A 13,772-nucleotide genomic window follows, 5' to 3' on the forward strand; every position below is an offset into this window, starting at 1 on the left:
ACAGAGAGACTGCGCCTGCTAAAAAGCAGGCGCAGCACCGCTGTTCCTGGCACCAGCGTACTGGGCTGAACCAGGGTAGGAAGCCCCCTAACCGGCGGCTCCTCCCCCTGGAATGCCCCCCTGCACCGGCGTGGCCTCTCCACACTGTGGCCTGCACCACGGAGAGGTTGCACCGGCAGAGGGGCGAGGCGCGGTCCTGCTGCACTCGGCCACCGGCGGGACTGGCCTCGCCGACAGCGTAAGTGTGTGTAATCGCGCGGTTACACGCACTTACGCTGGCGGCGAGGTCATGCAGCCTCCTGAAGACTTTCGGAGAAAGTTTTCAGGAATGGGCTGTAAGCATACTAAAAAATAACAAAATTACACTATACTTTAGGTGTCATCAAATTTCATCTTTTTTTTTGCAGTCAAATGTTACAAATGCATCCTTATATCCAAGGTACGCCTACAGTCTAATGGTACCTCATTGTTTTCTAAGTGCAATATTTTGACAAAGCTCCATTTTCATAAATTCTCCACAGCCTGGTAAATAATTTCTTCATGATTATTCTATCAATTAAGATCCTCTTTGCAAGGCCAGTGTTCAGAACCTGTGCCTGTAATGGTTAGGCAGGTGGCAACTAGGAACAAGGTTTTCCAGTGGTGGCACCTCATCTGTGGAGCGCTATCATCTACCTTATTCTCTTTTAGCAATGAGGCGAAAACATTTTTCACCAAGGCTGTTAATTGAGGGGTTTGATCTTTGAAAATGTTTACAATCTGTTTCTAGCTTGAGGACTGTTTTACAAGGATCATTTTAGGCTGCCAAAATTTTTAATAAGTTTTTATGCCATGTTTGGTTTTTTTAATGATTTGTCAAATTTGATAATTTTATGTTGCTTTTATGGTTTTGTCCCCAAGTTTTACTTTGTGGGCTATATCTGAGACAGCCGAACCAACCAGAAGACCTTGATGATGCTTTCATACAACCATTACAAAACTCTCTCAGTCAAGACACTGTGGCAATAGGAGGCCTTCAACTATCCTGACAGCTGCTGGAAACCTTACTTAGCTAGGGATGGGACATCTAATAAACTCTTGTCTTGCAGTCAACTTACCCATTTTCTAGAAGGCAGAAGAATGGGTTTTGCTATCCTGGACATAATCGTGACCAACAAAGAAGAACTGTTGGTGAAATGAAAGTGGCAAGAGCCTTGGGATAAAGTTATCACGTTACATTGGAATTTGCGATAACATGGAATCTGAAAACTAAGCAGACCCAGACATGTACCCTGGACTTTAAGCAATGGGAGACAACTAAAGCAGTCAGTGAGACTCCACAAGGAAATATTTGATGGGCTGAGATTTTTTTTTTTTAAAGCATAGACAGAAAAAGGGACATATAACCAAGGTCTAAAATAGTAGTCCAAATCCATAAGGGTAGTGTCAAGAAGGATAAAGTCCAAAATAAACTGAGACTTACAACAGTAAGAACATCTTTTGGCAATGTTCAGAGCAGAGAGAACAAGACAGAGGCAAGCTGGCTGCTTGGGAAAGGCTGACAAATTTTTTAGAATTCTTGGATAACAGATGAGGTGCCAGAATTTTGAAGAGAAGCAATGATTTCCTGATCTTCAAAAAAAAAAAAAAAATAGAGGGGGGAAATGGACCCAGGAAAATGCAGAACTGCCAGTTTGATGTACCTGGTGGAACTCTACAACAGATTATTAAGTGGGCCATCTATCTGAGCATCCAGAAAACAAGAAGCTGATTACCAGAAGGCCAGTATGGGTTTATCATGCCTGACTAACTTTGTGTTTGTTTGTTTTTGATAAAGTAAATATTTTGATAGACCATAGGAATGCCATGAACATAACATACATTGATTTAACCAAAGTATCTGAAAAATATCCCATGATATTTCTGTAGGAAAGATGGTTAAATGTGGCTGGGCAGAACTATTGCTGGTGGATTCATAGATGGTTGAAAACTGCACCCAATAGGTGCATATTAATAGCTTCACATCTATCCAGAGGAAGGTCTCGAGTGCTGTAGGGCTCATTCCTAGGCCCTGTGCTGTTCATTTTTATTACCAATGTGGATAAGGGATTGTTTGTTAAATTTGTAGATTACACAAAGGTGGAAGGGATAGCTAAGACCAAAGAAGACAGAGTCAGGATTCAAAATGATCCTTAAAAACTGGAACAATGGGCTGAGACAATGAATTTCACCAGGGATAACTGTAAAGTATTGCATTTAGGTTTTAAAAAATCAAGGGCAAACACAGATGGGGGAGGCCTAACTTGGAAGCAGTGCATCTGAAAAGTATTTAGGTGTCTTAGTTGATCACAAGCTGAACATGAGCCATTAATGGGACTGCTATTGTTCAGATGTCAGGAAGTAACCACTCTATTCTGCACTGGTCAGACCTCACCTGAAGCACTTAGTCCAGTTCTGTGCACCATGTTTTAAGGAGGATATTGACAAAATAGAATGGCCACAGGATGGCAACCGGGATGAGGAAGGGTCTGGAGACTAAGCCCTTTTGAGTGAAGGTTAAAAGAATGGGGCATGTTTAGCTTGGAGAAAACTAACCATGCAATCCTGAAGGGGGGCAGAGCTGCTTAGGAGCCAGTGTGACTCCACTGCCAGCGTCTGTGCCACTTGAACCATTCAAAGTGGCATGGATGCTGGCACAGGATGACTTACACTGGCCCCGGAGAGGGATGCAGCAGCAGGAGCCTGGTGCACTCGCGCTGCCTCCTGGTAGAATTTTTCTGACACGAGTGCTCACACCGAAGTCCAGGGGGTGCGTTCCCAAGGGCGGAGCTGCCTTTATGCAGCTTCCAAAACCCTTTTGCCCTGGGAAATGCCCCCATGGCATTTCCCAGGGCTTTTATGAAAAATTAATTTTTAATTTTATTTTTCCAGCTGAGAGCCTCTCAAGAGGCCTTCTACTAACCACCCCTTTTAGGAATGGGCTGCCAGGGAAACATAGTTGTTATATTCAACTAGCTGAAAGGTTGTCATGTTGAAGAAAAAGCAGATTTGTTCTCTTTTGCTCCAGAGGGCAAGACTTATGGGTGGAAATTAACAAGAAAGCAGATTTTAGCTAAATAGAAGAGGGAAAAACTTTCTAATAGTAAGAACTCTTTAACTGTGAAACAGGTTGTTTTGGGAAATGGCGAGCTCTCTTCCAGGGGTTTTTAAGCAGAGGCTGGATTGCTGTCAGGCATGCTGTTGTTACTCATTCCTATACTGAGCAATGGCTTGGTCTCGATGACCTCTAAGATTCATTCCAGCTCTAATACTCTATTACTGTATTAGCCAGGCTGCAAACCTAGGCCAACTATATGGGGAAGAACAATCTCCTAAACCCTGAAAATCAAGGACTTCAGAATGTGCTTAGTATATGCCATCAAAAGTGATGTTTATGTTAACATTCTGTACACAATGCTATAATAAACACAGAGCAAATCCAGAATTTAAGAACCTAAGAACATAAGGCCCTGCTGGATCAGACCAAGGCCCATCAAGTCCAGCAGTCTGTTCACACAGTGGCCAACCAGGTGCCTCTAGGAAGCCACTAACAAGACGAGTGCAGTAGCACCATCCTGCCTGTGTTCCACCGCACCCAAAATAATAGGCATGCTCCTCTGATACTAGAGAGAATAGGTAAGCAGCATCACTAGTATCCATTCTAACAGCCATGAATACCCCTCTCCTCCATGAATATGTCCACTCCCCTCTTAAAGCCCTCCAAGCTGGCAGCCATCACCACATCCTGGTGATTTGTCAAAAACACTGCTAAAATCTTTATTGTTGTTATATAATAATAATGTTTCTAAGTATGTCAGAAATGGAAAACCAGCTGAAGAGGCAGTGGGACTATTAGATGACAAAGAGCAATGAATTAGCACAAAAACAAAGTGTTGCTTACCTATAACTGTTGTTCATCAAGTGGTCTTCTCTGCAGGCACACATGGGAACTGCCCATGTGCAGGCCAGCCGCAGAGAACCTTATATGGAAGATTCTAGAAGATACAGGATGCTTCGCCCTGGCTTTTCCCGCCAAATTGGCCATGTGTTGGAGGGTGAGGAGAGCAGCCATCCCTCAGTTCTCCCTTCACTGGTATAATTAGCCAGGCTAAGAAGCAACCCACTGTGGGGAAAGGAGGGAGGGATGTGTGCCTGCACAGACCACTCAATGAACAACAGTTACAGGTAAGCAACACTGTTTTTCATCGATGTGGTCTCTGTGCAGACCCATATGGGAGAACAGCAAGCTCACATTACAGGAGGTGGGGCTGTAGTTGCTAACAGAGAACATTTATTAAAGTAGAGAGTGTAACACAGCTCTGCCAACTGCTGCGTCAGCCATAGCATCCACATCCATCGAATAGTGATGGACAAAGATAGATGGTGATGACCAAGTAGCAGCTTTACAGATATCAAGAATGTCAATTGCTGCTCGGAATGTTGCAGAGGATGCCACTGCAAGTGTAGAATGGGCGTGTACTGACAATGGACAGTCTCGGTTAGCTGTTTCATATGACAACTCAATTGCCCTAACGTACCTAGCTAGATGACTGCGCCGAAGCAGGATTACCCTTATGAGGGTTAGGAAAGCAGAACAAATTATGTTCTTTTCTAAAGGGTAAGGTGCAATGTAAATAAAATGATAAAGACCTCCTGACATCCAAGGTGTAGACTGACTTACCTTTGTTCGACAGGGGCTTTGGAAAAAAAACACCGGCAGGTCAATGTCCTAAGACGTATGGAATTTTGAAACCACCTTGAGCAAGTGGGTCAGACTGGTTCGTAAGACCACCTTGTCATCATGAAATTTAAGTAAGGGAGCATCAGCACGAAGTGCCCTAAGATTGCTCTCCCTACATGCTGCTGTGATTGCAACCAGGAATGCAACCTTATAAGAAAGGTAAGATAAATCGCAGGTAGCTAGGGTTCAAAGGGTTTGGCCATCAGGTAGGATAGAATGTGTGGCTCCATTGACCTATAGGTGCCTTAACTGGAGGGAAAGTGTTATTAAGTCCCTTGAGGAACTTCTTACATAAGGGGTTGGAAAATAAGGATGCTGAATCCACTCCACTGTGGAAAGTCGAAATGGCAGCCAAATGGACCTTCACTGAGGAATTGGCTAGGCCAGAATCCTTGAGGTGAAGCAAATACTCAAAAATACTTGGCAAGGGGCACCTGAATGGACTGATCCCTTTGGAGACCACCCATTCAACAAATCTATGCCATTTAAACAAATATGACTTTCTGGTGTTTGGTTTTCTAGAGGCTAGCAGTACCTCTGCCACTCTGTGAGAAAAAAATGGTCACTGTAGGAGCAACCAGGCTGTGAGGTGTAGTGAGCTGATGTTGTGATGTAACATCCAAACCACAGACAGAAGGTCTGGGACCAGTGGAGGAAAATGTACTTGCCCTTGGCCAAACTCTATAATGTGGGGAACCATAGTCTCTTCGGCCAGAAGGGTGCTATTAAAATCATGTACACTCGGTCTGTTGCCTTCCCTACCACCTTTTGAAGGAGAGGGATAAGGGGAAATGAGTACTTGAGCATCCACTATGAATTGAACATCTTTTGCTGCCCAGGAGCAAAAACCAGCACATTTTGTGTTTTCAGCTGGGGCAAAGAGGTCTATGACTGACGTCCCCCATAGGTCTAGAATGGATTGAAGGTATTGCACCCCCAGGGACCGCTTGTGCTGCGTAACAACATCCCTGCTTAGTGTCTGTGGTGACATTTGATTAGGGCTGTCAATTCGGTTCGGTCCGAACTGAAAATCAACCGAATTTCCCCTGATTCGGTGATTTTCAGTTCGGACGGATCCGAACTCAAATCTGGCGGGCAACCGGGGGGGGCCGAATTCAGCGAGTTCGGGAGTTCGCGAATAAATTCGGCCAATTCGGCCCCCCCTTCAGGGAGCCCGCTGAAAGGCGCGGGCTGCCCTTTAAACTGATCTGCGCCTCCCAGCTGGGAGGCTCAGATCAGTTTAAAGGGCAGCCCGCCTCCCTTCAGCGGGCTCCCCTGAAGGGAGGCGGGCTGTCATTCAAACTCATCTGTGCCTCCCGGCCGGGAGGCTCAGATCAGTTTAAAGGGCCCCCGCGCGCCTTCAGGGAATCCCTGAAGGCGCGCTTCGGCCGAATTTTCCCCCGAACTCCAGATCCCCCCGAATTACCGGGGATCCGAAGCGGGGGAGTTCGGACTTCGGCACGTACCGACCCCACAAGGGTCAAATTCAGCCGAATCCGAACTGTACCGAATTTTTTTTTTGACAGCCCTGCATTTGATGTTCCTGCCATATGTATTGCAGATAAGGAAACGCCATGCTCATTGGCCCAATTACAGATGATCGTTGCTTCTTCGCACAATGCTCTTGACCCTATGCCTCCTTGTTTGTTGATATAATATTGTGCCACAAAGTTGTCTGGGGTGATCAACAATTTCTTTCCTTGGGTGATATCTGCAAAAGATACAAGCACGTACCTTATCGCACACAATTCTAAGAAATTGATATGGGAAATAGATTCTTCCCTTTGCCCGTAAATCTTTACAGTGTGCTCTCCAACAACATAAGGATGCACCGGTGAAAATTTGGAGGTCATGTTCCGGGACACCAAAGGGAATTCCTACCAGTTAGACCACCAACTCAAAGAATGGAGAATGGATCTATGTTTAGTGAAAAATGTCTGAGGAACCACAATTGAAGTGGTTTCATACACAGTCTTGCGAATGGAACCACTTCCGTAGTGGGTGCCATCAGTCCCAGCAGCTTCTGGATCTTAACTGCCTTCTGGCATAGTATCCTATGAAAAGATTCTGAAATAGATTGAATAGCTTTCACTCTCTGCAGAGGGGGGAAGAGCTCACCCACCTGAGAGTCAAATATTGCCCCAATGAACAAAATTCCTAAGCTTAAGAATGAATCCCAAGGAGGTTAGTAAGTCCACCGTCCTAGATTCACTGTCACGGAGACCTTGAGGTGAAGGATCTACTATGAGCCAGTCACCCAGATAGGGAAAAATAGTGAGGCCTTGGGTAGCTAAGTGACCCAACTACTTCTCCAACACATTTTGAAAACACTCAGGAGCTGTGGCTAGGCCAAAAGGCAAGACATTATACTGGTAATATCTACCTTCACATGTGAACTTGAGATATTTTCTGCAGGACGGGTGTAAATAAATATGGAAATATGCGTCCTTGAAGTCAAGGACAGCAAAAAACATACCAGGGACCAGTAAGGAACCAATTTCCTGAACTGATACACACAAAAAAAGTGAACATGTATAAACTTGTTTAGTGCTCGGAGGTCTAGAATGGGTCTCCTTTCTTATTCACAAGAAAGTACTGTGAGTAAAACCCTTCCCCTAGTTGGTCCTTGGGTACCTCCCGGACTGTTCCTTTATGTAACAATTCTGAAGCCTCTGCCACAAGTTCAGAAGGAGCATGAAAGACAGGTATTGGGGAGGAGCCAAAGGAGGTTCATCACGCCATTCCAGAAAGTAACCATTCTTTATTATGGATAGCACCCACGAATCAGAAGTAATAAATTGCCAAACATCAACAAAATAACTCGAACGATTCAGGAACATTTGTGGGATGCAATGTTCAACCGGGGTGGTTATTGGGAGCCGTTTTTTGGGGGAGCCGTTGGGTGAAGAGCATTGTCCCTTTCTGGCCTTGTCCCTAGACTGGAACCTTTTTTGTTCGGGGGATTATACCAAAATCTACCCGTGATTGATATGAACACATGAAGCTTATACTGAATCAGACCCTTGATCCATCGAAGTCAGTATTGTCTACTCAGACCAGCAGCAGCTCTCCAGGGTCTCAGGTATAGGTCTTTCATATCACCTACTTGTCTGGCCTCTTTAACTGGAGATGCCAGGGATTGAACCTGGGAGTTCGACTTCGACGCTCAGATCTGAGCGACTTAGATGGAGTCGGACTGGCCTTTGAAATCTGAGCCAACTCGGAGGATTATTTGTTCTTTTTCTTGCTCTTAGAAAATGAGGAAGACTCAACAGACGCCTGTTTAGAAGAGTGTGAGCTTGGCTTTGGGATTCAGCCAGGTGGGGTGACTTTTCATAGGCAGAGGCCTTGAGGCAGAAAGCCTGTTCCTGTTCGCCTTGGCCGTAAAGAGGCTACAAGCCAGGCTAGAGGCCATTATGCCCCCTCACTCAAACAATATAAACAATCCTTATCCTCATCAATTTGAGCCATTTTTGTCCCGCAAGATTGACACTTCTTGAATTAAGCTGTCAGAAGACAATCTCACCAACTACAGTAACGAGAAGCTCTCCACACGACCTCGCTCCACGGCAGCAAAGAGAGAACTGAGAGATGGCAGCTTCCCCCGCCCTCCGTCACGTGACCAATTTGGCGGGGAAAGCTGTTTGTGGAGGGGGGAGTGGCCTGTATCTTCTAGAAGCTTTCTATGTAAGGTTCTCTGCGGCTGGCCTGTGCATGCGCAGGTCCCATGGGCACTGTACAGAGACCACAACGATGAACTGGCAGAAATGAGTTCGGATCTGTGTTCACTGCAGATGTTCTAAAGTTGTCCACACATTTTTTTTTTGATAGTGTATCGGAAGAACTGTATTAAATATGGATGACAAAGAATGAAGTAACTGACAAGCTAAAAATATCAGCTCTCCAAAGCTAGATAGCACTTACACAAGAGTTTGCTCAAAACAAATCAAATTACTAAACTAACACCAGAACTAGTAATCATCACCACACACAAAAATCAGTCTTCTTACCTGAAGAGGGTAAATTTAGTTGTAAACTCTATCAGGTTATAATGGAGATCCAGAAGAGATGAAGTCCCATGAAGGCTTGTTGTTGCTAAGTACTGAGTCTGCCTGGGCTGACAGTTCAAGGATTTAAACAATGCATTGTTGGAAATTAATCTGAGTTTAATGGGTATATGTGTCTAGTTAAACTGGAAAATTGAGGTTGGGAATATTAACCAGGACTAAGAAGATGAACTAAGCACAATGGATGAAAGACAAGGCCACGCATAATGGATACCTGTTGAATGAGAAGCTTCCAAAGCAGACCTGGAACCATTCAAATCTATAAAATTGGTTCCTACTGTTCCAGGGTCAGCAGGAATCAATTATAACCCAAGGACAGTTAACTGTGAAAGCTCAGAATCTTTTTTTTTTTAAAGCTGTATCTCTGTCTGACCTGTTATGAACCTGAGGTCCTCAGGTTTAGAGCTGTTTTATATGTGCAACAAATCTTTTTTAACACAATCTTGCAGAATTCAGCTAATTACAGTCATAGTATAACTTCTGTGCCAGGTGCTCTGATCCCAGGTAGTTTATTGGAGGAAAGCATTGCAGAACTTGTAAACATTTTTGAAGTGGCTAACTCTATCTCACTGGGACTAGGGTATTCTTGGATTTTTGAAAGAATTTAGACAGATGCCCCTCACCAAAGAAAAAAGTTAGCAAAAATTTCTCTAAGTAGTAAGAAAAATGGGCACTTTCATAATAGAAGGAAATGGGGGGGGGGGGAAGCACAGCCTCCCTAAGGATCTGTATTGGATGATGCAGAAATTTTGGAAGAGTAGAGACTTTTATCATTACATTTTTTCAGTGAAATTCAAAGTTATAAATTATAGCTAGGATTCATCTAACATTTCCATGAGCAGGATTACCACTTGTAGAGAATGACTTTCTTGCTTTTCTGCAGCTTAAAATGATGCTACTGGGGTACAGGGGAGATCCAGGAACAGCAGTTAGGAGAAATTTTGGGCTCAAGCAGAATGGTCCGGTAGATTCAAACCTTAAGTAGTATAAAAGCTTTCCATTTTCTTTGGAAGTATATCTTTAATGTTAAATAAAGCACTACAAAATGTCCCGTTTTTTACAGAAGATAAAAGTGGGGCCGTTCGAAACTCACGGGGGGGGGATCCCATCTCCCCCCCCCATCGCAGCTCCAGGCCTCTTACTCCTCAGCCCCACTCTCTTGCTGGCTTGCCTGGCGAGGCCTCCCCTTCCCCCAGCACTGCTTTCTGGCCCAGCTCTCCACAGTGGCATGCACAGACAATGCTTTTTAAAAAAAGTTTTAGTTTTTTCTGCAGACCGAAGGGGTCCCCTAAGTCTGCAGAAAAACCTGTTGGGGTGGGTGTGCCCCTATCTGCAAATTTAAGTATCCACAGGCAGGGGTCACATTTGAGAGTTAGATATGTAGATACTTGTTATCACATATATTACATAATAGCATGTCTCTCTATGTAGAAAAGCTGGTTCTCACAACTGCACCTTACCTTCACATGAAATGGAATTTATGAAGTGGGTGGATCTGCATATAGAGGATAGCTAAGCTCCTTATGACTCCCCCCTCACAGTTTTATGGGGCAAGACATGTTGTAATCTGGAAGACAGTTGAGTGGCAGTTTTAGTCCATTTCCCATTAGTGTTCCCTTTATTTCTTCCACATAAATGAATGGCTACAATACCGTAATGTTTCAAAAAATTAAAGCGACTGTTGAGGACATACTGCTTCCCCATTTCTGAATATCTTGATTCACCTAACGGGCACACCATGACTTTGTACTGCACTCCCTAATAGTCGCTGCAAATTAAGGCCCTCCTTCAACATATACCTCATCCATCACAATGATCCTTATTTTATTAGATATACTATGCATACCCAGTAAATTGATGATAAAAGGCAATTTCTCTCCTTCTCCATATCACAATATAATATCCAATACCCAGATTTTAAAAGGCTGTAAGCTGGGGGAAAACTCCTTCCTCAGCATGAAACTAATTATTCTCACCACTATGGTAATTTAATTTCTTGCAAAAAGAAACCGTTTATTATTAGCAGAAGTCTTGGATAACTGCATGCCATCTTGCAAGTTGCTGATACATTTTTCCAGAGCTTGGCCATGAAGTGCAGTGCTGCAGTTTTATGAGGTACATGTTTTCAGTTAGCAAGAGAACCTTAGGAAAACATAAACACTGAGCGAATATTTGCACTTAATGAGATTCATGATAAATCTTCTGAGGGAGAGATTGCCCTAGCTGTAAACAAGGTGGAGAATAAAATCTTTTAAAGCTCAACATGCATTTCAAAATACAGTGCTACTCTTTAGACATATGCATGGCAAATGTGCTAATAACTAGGCCATCTTGAAAACTTAAGGTATTTATTTATTCAGCAGGCACTATGGCTTTGTTCATTTCAGCAAAGTTTGGAAGCTCCAGTGAAATGAACTGATGTTGTGCAGCCAAAACATCACATTTTGTATCCATTAAGAGCAATCTCACAAAAATTACCAATACTGAGTTAGTAGATGCTTACTCAACCCTCCAACTGATTTTTTCCTCACTGAGGCCATCTTGCAAAATGTATTATCACAGTCATTCGACATACATCTTCAGCCAGACAATTCATAATTTAGTGTTTAATATTTTCTATTGTTATTGTCCAAGTGTTTCCTTGCTTCTTTACAGTTATTAGATTGCTATGCTAAGAAAATTATGACTTATAAGAAGAAAAATTCCAGAGTATTTCATAAGCCCCTTTACTTTTCTAGAATTCCCAATATTATTTTCCACCTCCGCATAAAAAAAGAAAATAAGGGCCAAACTAGATATGACAGTACCCTCGTGGCTGCCATAAGGCCACTGCCGTTTTAAAATTATTTAAAAATGCTGCACTGTGGGCTGAGGCGCTGTTGTTTCCTCCCGACATTTCATCATGTGCTGACATGGCTCCCTCCCGTGGCTGTTTTAGCACTTGAATAGGCACACGGGGGGCAGGGAAAAGAGTGTCATACTGCAGGCCCAATCAGGATCAGGCCCTCAAGGCATTTATAGTGGGAGAGCCAGCATGGTGTAGTGGTTAGGAGTGGTGGTTTGGAGCGGTGGACTCAGATCTGGAGAACCGGGTTTGATTCCCAGCTCCTCCACAAGAGTGGTGGAGGCTAATCTGGTGAACTGGACTTGTTTCCCCACTCCTACACACAAAGCCAGCTGGGTGACCTTGGGCCAGTCACGCTCTCTCAGCCTCACCTACCTCACAGGATGTCTGTTGTGGGGAGGGGGAAGGGAAGGTGATTGTAAACCGGTTTGAGTCTCCCTTAAGTGGTAGAGAAAGTCGACATATAAAAACCAACTCTTCTTCTTCTAAATTGAGTTAAAATGGCAAAGGGCAGTGTCCACAAGGATTCTATTACAACTAGTTTGGCCCTCAGCCTGCTACTGATATGAAGACATCTAATTAAGGTTAAGTCATTTCAAATATTGTTGCTTCAGGATCACTAATCATACAAGGAAGTTCTTCAGTGCCATTCAAAACCCCAGAAGTATTTTGAAAAGTGACCCACAAGAAAATCAGCCAGCAAGGCAGCTTCTTTACCACAATGGACAAGAGTGGTTATATCATCAGCTAACATATAATTTGAGGTTACGCTATCTCACTGATGAGTAACAACAGAAATGTACTGCTGTGCTCTCCTTGACTATTTAGCATTGTATAGTGGGGTTGCCCTGACCTGGATGGCCCAGGCTAGCCTGATCTCGTCAGATCTCAGAAGCGAAGCAGGGTCAGCCCTGGTTAGTATTTGGATGGGAGACCATCAAGGAATACCAGGGTTGCTGTGCAGAGGAAGGCACTGGCAAACCACCTCTGTAAGTCTCTTGCCATGAAAACCCCAAAGGGGGTTGCCATAAGTCGGCTGCGACTTGACGGCACTTTACACACACACAGTGGGGTTAAGGTGTCGCACTAGGACCTGGGAAACTTAGGTTCAAATCCCCACTCACACCATGGAAGCTTGCTGGGTGACCTTGGGTCAGTCACACACTTTCTGCTCTGACCCTGGCTAGTATTTAGATAGGAGACCTCCAAGGAATATCAGCGTTGTGACATGGAGGCAGGCAATGGCAAACCATCTCTGAAGGTCTCGTGCCTTGAAACCCTCTGGGGTAGCCATAGATCATCTGTGACTTGACAGCAAAAAAAAAAAAAAGGATTAGCTGCTTGGCCAGGATTATAGTGGGAAAAATATGTATGTGTACTGCCAGCTGTATACACGGAGAAACTGGGGACAAACAGTATCTGAATTAAAAGCAAGATTATAGAATTATAAAATATTTAGCCACACAATGTAGCTACTTTTATGAAGACATGTGAACACGTTTAAAAATATGGCAAGTCTGTAGCCATTCTACACACTTTCATTTATTGTCTGGACAATTTAAATACAAATAATTCAAACACAATGAAGTTATGAATTTTTTTTTACAATACTATCCCTCAGAAATGATCTAAATTAGCAAGTTAAACATGAAGTCATAAATTGTAACTAAAATATACAACTGCCTGGTCCTAAGAAAGATTTTTTAAATTTCAGTTAGTCAACTGTATTGCAGAGAAACGATTCCGACATGCCTTCCCCACTAATGCTTACAAATTGCATCAAAACTTTCCCAGCCAACTGTGCTCATTCACAGATGATGTAGAAAGGTTTTCCCCAAACACTGAATGAGGGTATTCTTTTTTTTTGTTTGAAATTAATGTAAAATGTAAATAAACAGATGAAAGTTAGATGCTGCCTTTGCTTTTAATTATTGATTTCCTACAAAATGTTTGCCCCTTCAGTGTGAAAAAAACAGTACTTGGTTTACATGCAGTTAGTGGGTATAGCATGGAAAAAAATGCACCAAATAAGCACAAGTTATAAAGAACCATAACGTTTTATTACCATTAAGACTAAACTGGTATTGAAAAGATTTTATAT

This window comes from Euleptes europaea, chromosome 2 (assembly GCF_029931775.1).
Source record: "Euleptes europaea isolate rEulEur1 chromosome 2, rEulEur1.hap1, whole genome shotgun sequence".
In the NCBI taxonomy this organism is placed as follows: domain Eukaryota; kingdom Metazoa; phylum Chordata; class Lepidosauria; order Squamata; family Sphaerodactylidae; genus Euleptes; species Euleptes europaea.